The 6,254-nt window shown below is 41.9% G+C and overlaps 1 long non-coding RNA gene across 1 annotated transcript; it reads left to right on the top strand.

The window, feature by feature from the left end:
- The first annotated feature begins 1,198 nt into the window (after window positions 1-1,198).
- On the top strand, window positions 1,199-5,593 carry LOC118619012. Its single transcript, XR_004957123.1, has 3 exons — window positions 1,199-1,299; window positions 4,223-4,373; window positions 5,273-5,593. It is a non-coding gene; the product is annotated as an uncharacterized LOC118619012 (long non-coding RNA).
- The last annotated feature ends 661 nt before the right edge of the window (window positions 5,594-6,254 follow it).

Below are 6,254 nucleotides of genomic sequence, written 5' to 3'. Positions count from 1 at the left end.
GTTTGGCTCAGCAGTTGGAGTGTCGTCCTGCGGTCCAGAGAGTCCTGGGTTAGGTTCCCGCTAAGGGCACGTACCAAAAAAAAATCCATTCATCCAGCCCAGGTGGTGTGGCTCTTCTTCATGCACCAAGAAGTTGTAGGGTTTTTTGTTTTGTTTTGTTTTTTTATCCTCACTCGAGGACTTTTTTTTTTTTTTTATGTATCTTCAGATAGAGCAGGAGGGATAGGGAGGAAGAGACAGAGAGAAACATTGATGTGAGAGAGACACATTGAGTGGTTGCCACCCACACAACCCCAACCGGGCCGGGGACAAACTGCAACCAAGGTATGTACCCTTAGCGAGAACCAAACCCAGGCCTCTCTGAACCGCAGGTGAATCCTCTAACTGCTGAGCCAAACTGGCCAGGGCAGAAGTTGCAGGTTTGATTCCTGGTAAGGACACATGCCCAGTTTGTGGACCAAATCCCCAAGTGGGGGCATGCAGGAGGCGGCCAATCGATGTTCTCTCTCATCAGTGTTTCCATCTCTCCCTACCTCTCCCTTTCCCTCTCTCTCAAATCAATAAAGGGGAAAAAAAAAACCTCTTAAAAAAATAAAATAAAATCTATTCATCCATTGATGGACATTTAGATTGTTTCTACATCTTAACTATTGTAAATAGTGCTGCAGTGAAATGGGGGGTGCAGATACACTTTTGAGTTAGTGTTTTTATTTCCTTCAGATAAATACCTCAAGTGAAATTGCTGAATGGCGGTAGTTCTCATTTTAATTTTTTGAGAAACCTCTATACTGTTTTTCATAGTGGCTATACCAATTTACAGTTCCATTAACCGTGCATGAGGATTCTGTTTCTCCACATCCTTGTCAACACTTATTATTGTTTGTCTTTTTTATAACAGCCATTCTACCAGGTGTGAGGTGGTGTCCCACTGTGGTTTTGATGTGCATTTCCCTGATGATTAGTGATGGTGAGCATCTTTTTAATTTACCTGATGACTATCTGCATGTTTTCTTTGGGAAAATGTCTATTTGGATCCTCTGTCCATTTTTTTTTATCAGATTGGTTTTTTTGTGGTTGTTTTGCCGTTATTCAGTTATGTGAGTTCTTTATATTTTTTGGATATTAACCCCTTATCAGATGTATAATTTGCAAATATGTTCTCCCATTCAGTAGGTTGCCTTTTCATTTTGTTGATGGTTTCCTTGCTGTGTAGAAGCTTCTTTATGATTGAAGAATAGAAATATCCGAATGGAAAGATTGATTGTCAGGACAGAAGCCCATGGCAGATTTAACCAACAGGTAATACTGAACTGCTTCTCATCCCAGAGGGCCAGACACATACACACCATGAGAATTTCTCAAAGGTGACAGTATAAAAAGAGACAGTTATCCATGATGATAAGAGGTGAGAAGAATCTGAGAAACTGAAACGTGAAGGTGACATAGAAAGAAACACATTTTTACAGTCTTTGTGGAGTCACTGGCACAAGAATTCTTTCTCACCTGGAGTGAGAGGTCAGATCAAATGGGGAGGGGATTTGAAGAGCTGCATTCTTTTCCCATAAAAATATGAATTTCTGATAATGTTTAAATATGTGGAAAGTCGTAGTTCCTTACATGGCATATCCTATTTGGATTACTTAAATTTCTTTTTATTGGCATAAGAGATGAAAAGAACAGAATTTTCTAGGTTTTGCCTCTGTAACCAATTTTGTATTGTTTTTAGTCAGTACACCTACAACAACATGGATAAATCTTACAAGCACCACATTGAGCAAAAGGAGCCAGACACAAAATGATGACACAGGGAATTATTTCATTTATGTGTAATTTAAGAACAGGCACAATTAATCAATGGTGATAAAAATTATAACAGCTTTGATTGTAACTCTCAAAAACTAACTTTCCCACAACAATTTACGAGGGAGAGTATACTTTGAAATTTCAAACTCTGCCTTGTTTCAGAGGCTTTTTTTAGCAACTGTATTCAACTCATCTATGGGGACACTCTGGGTCCCACGGGAGACAGGAGACTTACCTGTTGTCTCTGGTGTGCTTGGTGAACATGGTAGTCCCTCTGGGACTCCTGAGACTCGCAGAGCTGGGTCTGTCCTCTGTTCCCAGCCTCACCTCCTCTCCAGGGCTGAGTAATTTCCAGGGTCTCTCCAACTCCAGTCTACCCCATGCTGCAGTATGAACTAGCACCAACCAAGAACCAGAACATAACAACTGCTACCACGGTGCTAGGAATAAAGGACAACCTACAGGTCTGAATACCTGGGGGCATAACTGTAGGTTGAAATGACTGATTATTCAAAATATTGTCTCAATCAAATTCTTCCAAAATAACCTTGAAAGAAAATCTTGGGAGTAGGTCATATATTAGGGAGATGGCTCCAGGAAGCTCAGTGAGAAGGGAGGGAAAAAAGCCATGATAAGATAGATTAATAAGCAAGTCACAATTTAGAGCAACTTGGGCTCAATGCTACTGGGCTCTCTCTGAGAACCAGTGTAAAATATGCCTCAGAAACATCACTCTGAGGAATGGGAAAGCTGTACTGTTATGGACTGAATGTGCCCACCCACTCCACCCCACCCCCCAGCTCCAAATACATATATTAAAGCCCTAACTCTGAGTGTGACTATATTTGGAGATGAGGTCTTTAAGGAAGTAATTAAGGTTAAATGAGGTCATAAGGATAAGGAAGGCCCTGATTTGATAGGATTAGTGTCATTATAAACAGACATTGAAGCTTGTTCTCACACTCTCCTCCCTCCAAGCACACTTGCTGGGAAGAGGTCATGTGAGGACATATGAAAAAGGCAGTCATCTGCAAGTTAGAAAGTGAGCCCTAACCAGAAACTGATTGGCCAGAACCTTGCTCTTGGACTTTAGCATCCAGAACTGTAAGAAAACAAATTTCTGTTTTTCTTTTTGTTAATCTTCACCTGAGAATATTTTTTCCATTGATTTTTTTTTTTTTTTTTTAGAGTGGAAGGGAGCAAAAATATCAATGTGAGAGAGACACATTGATTGGTTGCCTCTTGCATGAGGAGGGTACAACAAGCCAAGTATGTGCCCTTGATCAGGAACTGAACCCACAACCATTCGGTGCATGGGCCATCGCTCTATCCACTGAGCCACACCAGTCAGGGCACAGATTTCTGCTTTTTAAGCTACATGGTCTGGTGTGTTTTGTTTTGACAGCCCAGGTTGACTAAGTTAGGCACTATCTTTCATTGTCAATGATCAAGTGTTGCCCTTGAGGCAACAGGTGGGAAGTTGTGTGAATATAGAACTTTCCACTTTGCCTGCAGGTGAACCAGAGGTGAGCAAAGGGGACCTGGCAAGTCCCCACAGTGTTTGCTATAGCATTGTTTCCCATCTTACAAAAAACACTCCTACATCGACTATCCTCGTACATGTGCCATTTTGTACATGGTAAAGAATCAACTAGGGATACATTTGCTCAATCAAATGGGATGGGCATTGTAAATTGTGATAGATATGACCAAATTGCTCTCCTAAATGATTATATCAATTTACATTCCACGTGCAATGCATCTGACCTTTCTAACACAGTTTATCAGACATTTTGATCTTGCCAGCCTAATAGGTAGAACATAGTGTCTCATTGTGATTTTCATAAGTGTAATAGAGTGTAAGACGAAGGTGGGGGAAGGAAGTTTCCCTGCTTCATTAGCAATCTCGGCTTACAAATCAATTCTTTGCCAAGGACATAGATATGCCAGCAACCTCAAAGACTGTAGTATCGTTGGCCTGACTGGGGCAGGAAGGAAATTCCCTTAAGTATAATGTGGTCCAGGTATCACTTGATCTTAGTGTTAGCCATGGTAACAATAGCAGCAGCAACAGGGGGAGCAGAAGTGGTTTCAAAGCATCAAAGGCTTTGGAGCAGATTAAAGACCAGGAAACCACAGTGAGGGTGGAGTTAGGGGGAATAGTATATATTGCATGGTAGCTATGTTGGTGAGCTGACCTAAGTTACGCCTGCCCTCTCCCAGAAGAGGTGGGATCAGAGACAGAGAAAAGCCACTTGTGCTATTTTAGTGTTCCTGAATTTTATCTCTGCATTGGGTCCACCGCTACTTTGCTAGGCTTCATAAAGGATACAAACCCATATGTTTCTAGAAGAGAGAAAGACCATAACATTCAAGCAGTTGAAAACATTATTTGTTGTCACCTCCACTATTTCTACAGACAAATCACAAAGGGGATAACTGTGTGGAATGCTGGAGAGAAGTCACAGGCTGTGCTGGCCCTTTGGGGACAGCTGACACCAGCTATCAGCGGCATTCTGAGCCTGCTGCCCACTTATTCCTGGAAGTCTCTGCAGGGTTGCCAGCCAAAGGTATCTTCTTCTCTCTGTCCTCCCCTCTCTTTGTTCCATGCTGATCACATTACTGAGGTGTTCAATTTTAACCTTGAATGACTTGAGTTCTTTTGCTAATACAGAATCAAATGATTGGTTTGCTTATAGCAGGCCTGCTGATTTACCTGCTCCATCAAGGGGACAGCCTGTCAAAAGGATACCTACAGCATATGACGGAAAAGCCAAAAAGACCCCTCTGTTTTCAGGAAAGGCAGCTACATCTCGACAAGTGCATCACACATGCCTGCCCCACCCCACCCCAATTTGCATGTGCTGTAGTTAAAAATGCCTGCACATTTCCTTTTTCAATTTACTAAGTTGATTCCAGGCAAATATCACCTGACTGGGAGTGATTATAAAGAAATGAGTGAGTTATTCTTGCAGCTCAGCCACATAGGGGAGTAGAATTCTCCTGTTTCCAAGCCCCCAGAGCTTCCCTCAACAGTGTTGGGACAGGTGGCTTCACAATCTTTCCCTCCCTTTGCCTTTTCCCTCTGTGCATAGGAGGAGACCCACCCACTTGCCCACAGCCACTTAGCTAAGACTTTAAGCTACAGATTATCAACACTGTAAAGAAGAGAACAAAGGTTTATTTAATTTTTAATCTTCCTCGGGTCTTGGAATAATTCAAGCTCTTGACCTTTCTCATGTAGATGATCACATCAGCTTCCTGCCTGTTACTTCACCTGTCTTCTTTTTTGGCTGTAAAGCCCCCAGTTTTACTGATTTTTGTTTCTCCAATCCCATGTTCTTCCAGACACAAAGAAGGCATTTAGTGCTTACTGAATGGGACAACAAGCTGACTGACTGACTGACTATAAACTCCTACCTAACAAAGTAAGTAAAGTTCATACTTGATCACTGTCGAATCCTTCCAGGTGGTAGCTGAACGCCCAGAGCAGAGCCTCAGTGAGCTCGGTGATCACTTGTCGCCTATCAATGAAGAAGCTGTGAAACCTGAACCTGCACACCCGCTTGTCCAGGACTCGCCCCAGCCAGCCCTACTTCAGTGACTCCATGCCCCACATGCTTAGTCATCGCAGTGCAATTCAACAAGATTTCTTTCTTGTGCTTTGGTGGAGATGTTAAAGGAAAGCGGAGTGATACCCACACTTTAATGCAGTTCAGTCTACAACCTACAAGAATTAGTTCGATTCCAACCACCAAGTTTCATCACGGCTGTGTCCTGGTCTGCTGCAGGCATTCTGCCTTTACAGGTGAACCACGCTCAAAACAGGTGAAAACACTCTAAAACTTAGAACAGGAGATACAGGCATGACAAAGAAACAGACGGGAGAACAAAACAATGGATGAGGAGCTCAGAGAGTGAGAAACTCCTACAGAACAAGGGATTAAGCTGGAATTGAAAGGGGAAAGAGAACACGTGCTTTCTCCTTAAATCCAAAGTTAGAACATTTTTTCTTTTTAAAAACCAGAACTATAGAAAGAATTGTCCATCTGTGCTTTGGGAAGTTTACAATGAAAAGAGAAAAGGCTTCTTGAGTTTTAGAAATCAGGGCTCTCTAATATCATTGGGGCAAATTCTAAGATGCTTCTAGATAAGGTGATGATTTCTCAAAGGGCCATGCAGATACCTCCTGGCTGGTGACCTTGGGTGAGTTACTTTACCTCTCTACTTTTGCAGCTATGTACATCAAAGAGATGTGAGGATAAATGAATTGTCAACTGAGTATAAATGAATCAGGAGGCTTCGCTAAAATTTAAAATGGCAAAGTTTTATTTAAGGTCTTAGGATTTGCAAATCAGAAACACTAAAGAAAAGAGAAAAGTTAGGAGTTCTATAGTAAAAAGTATATTCTTGAGCTGAATCAGCCCTGCCTTCTTAGCCTCTGGATTGGT

This window comes from Molossus molossus, unplaced genomic scaffold, assembly GCF_014108415.1.
Source record: "Molossus molossus isolate mMolMol1 unplaced genomic scaffold, mMolMol1.p scaffold_m16_p_6, whole genome shotgun sequence".
Classification (NCBI taxonomy): domain Eukaryota; kingdom Metazoa; phylum Chordata; class Mammalia; order Chiroptera; family Molossidae; genus Molossus; species Molossus molossus.
Note: the sequence above shows the minus strand (reverse complement) of the source record. Positions and strands in the feature narration are given on the sequence as shown.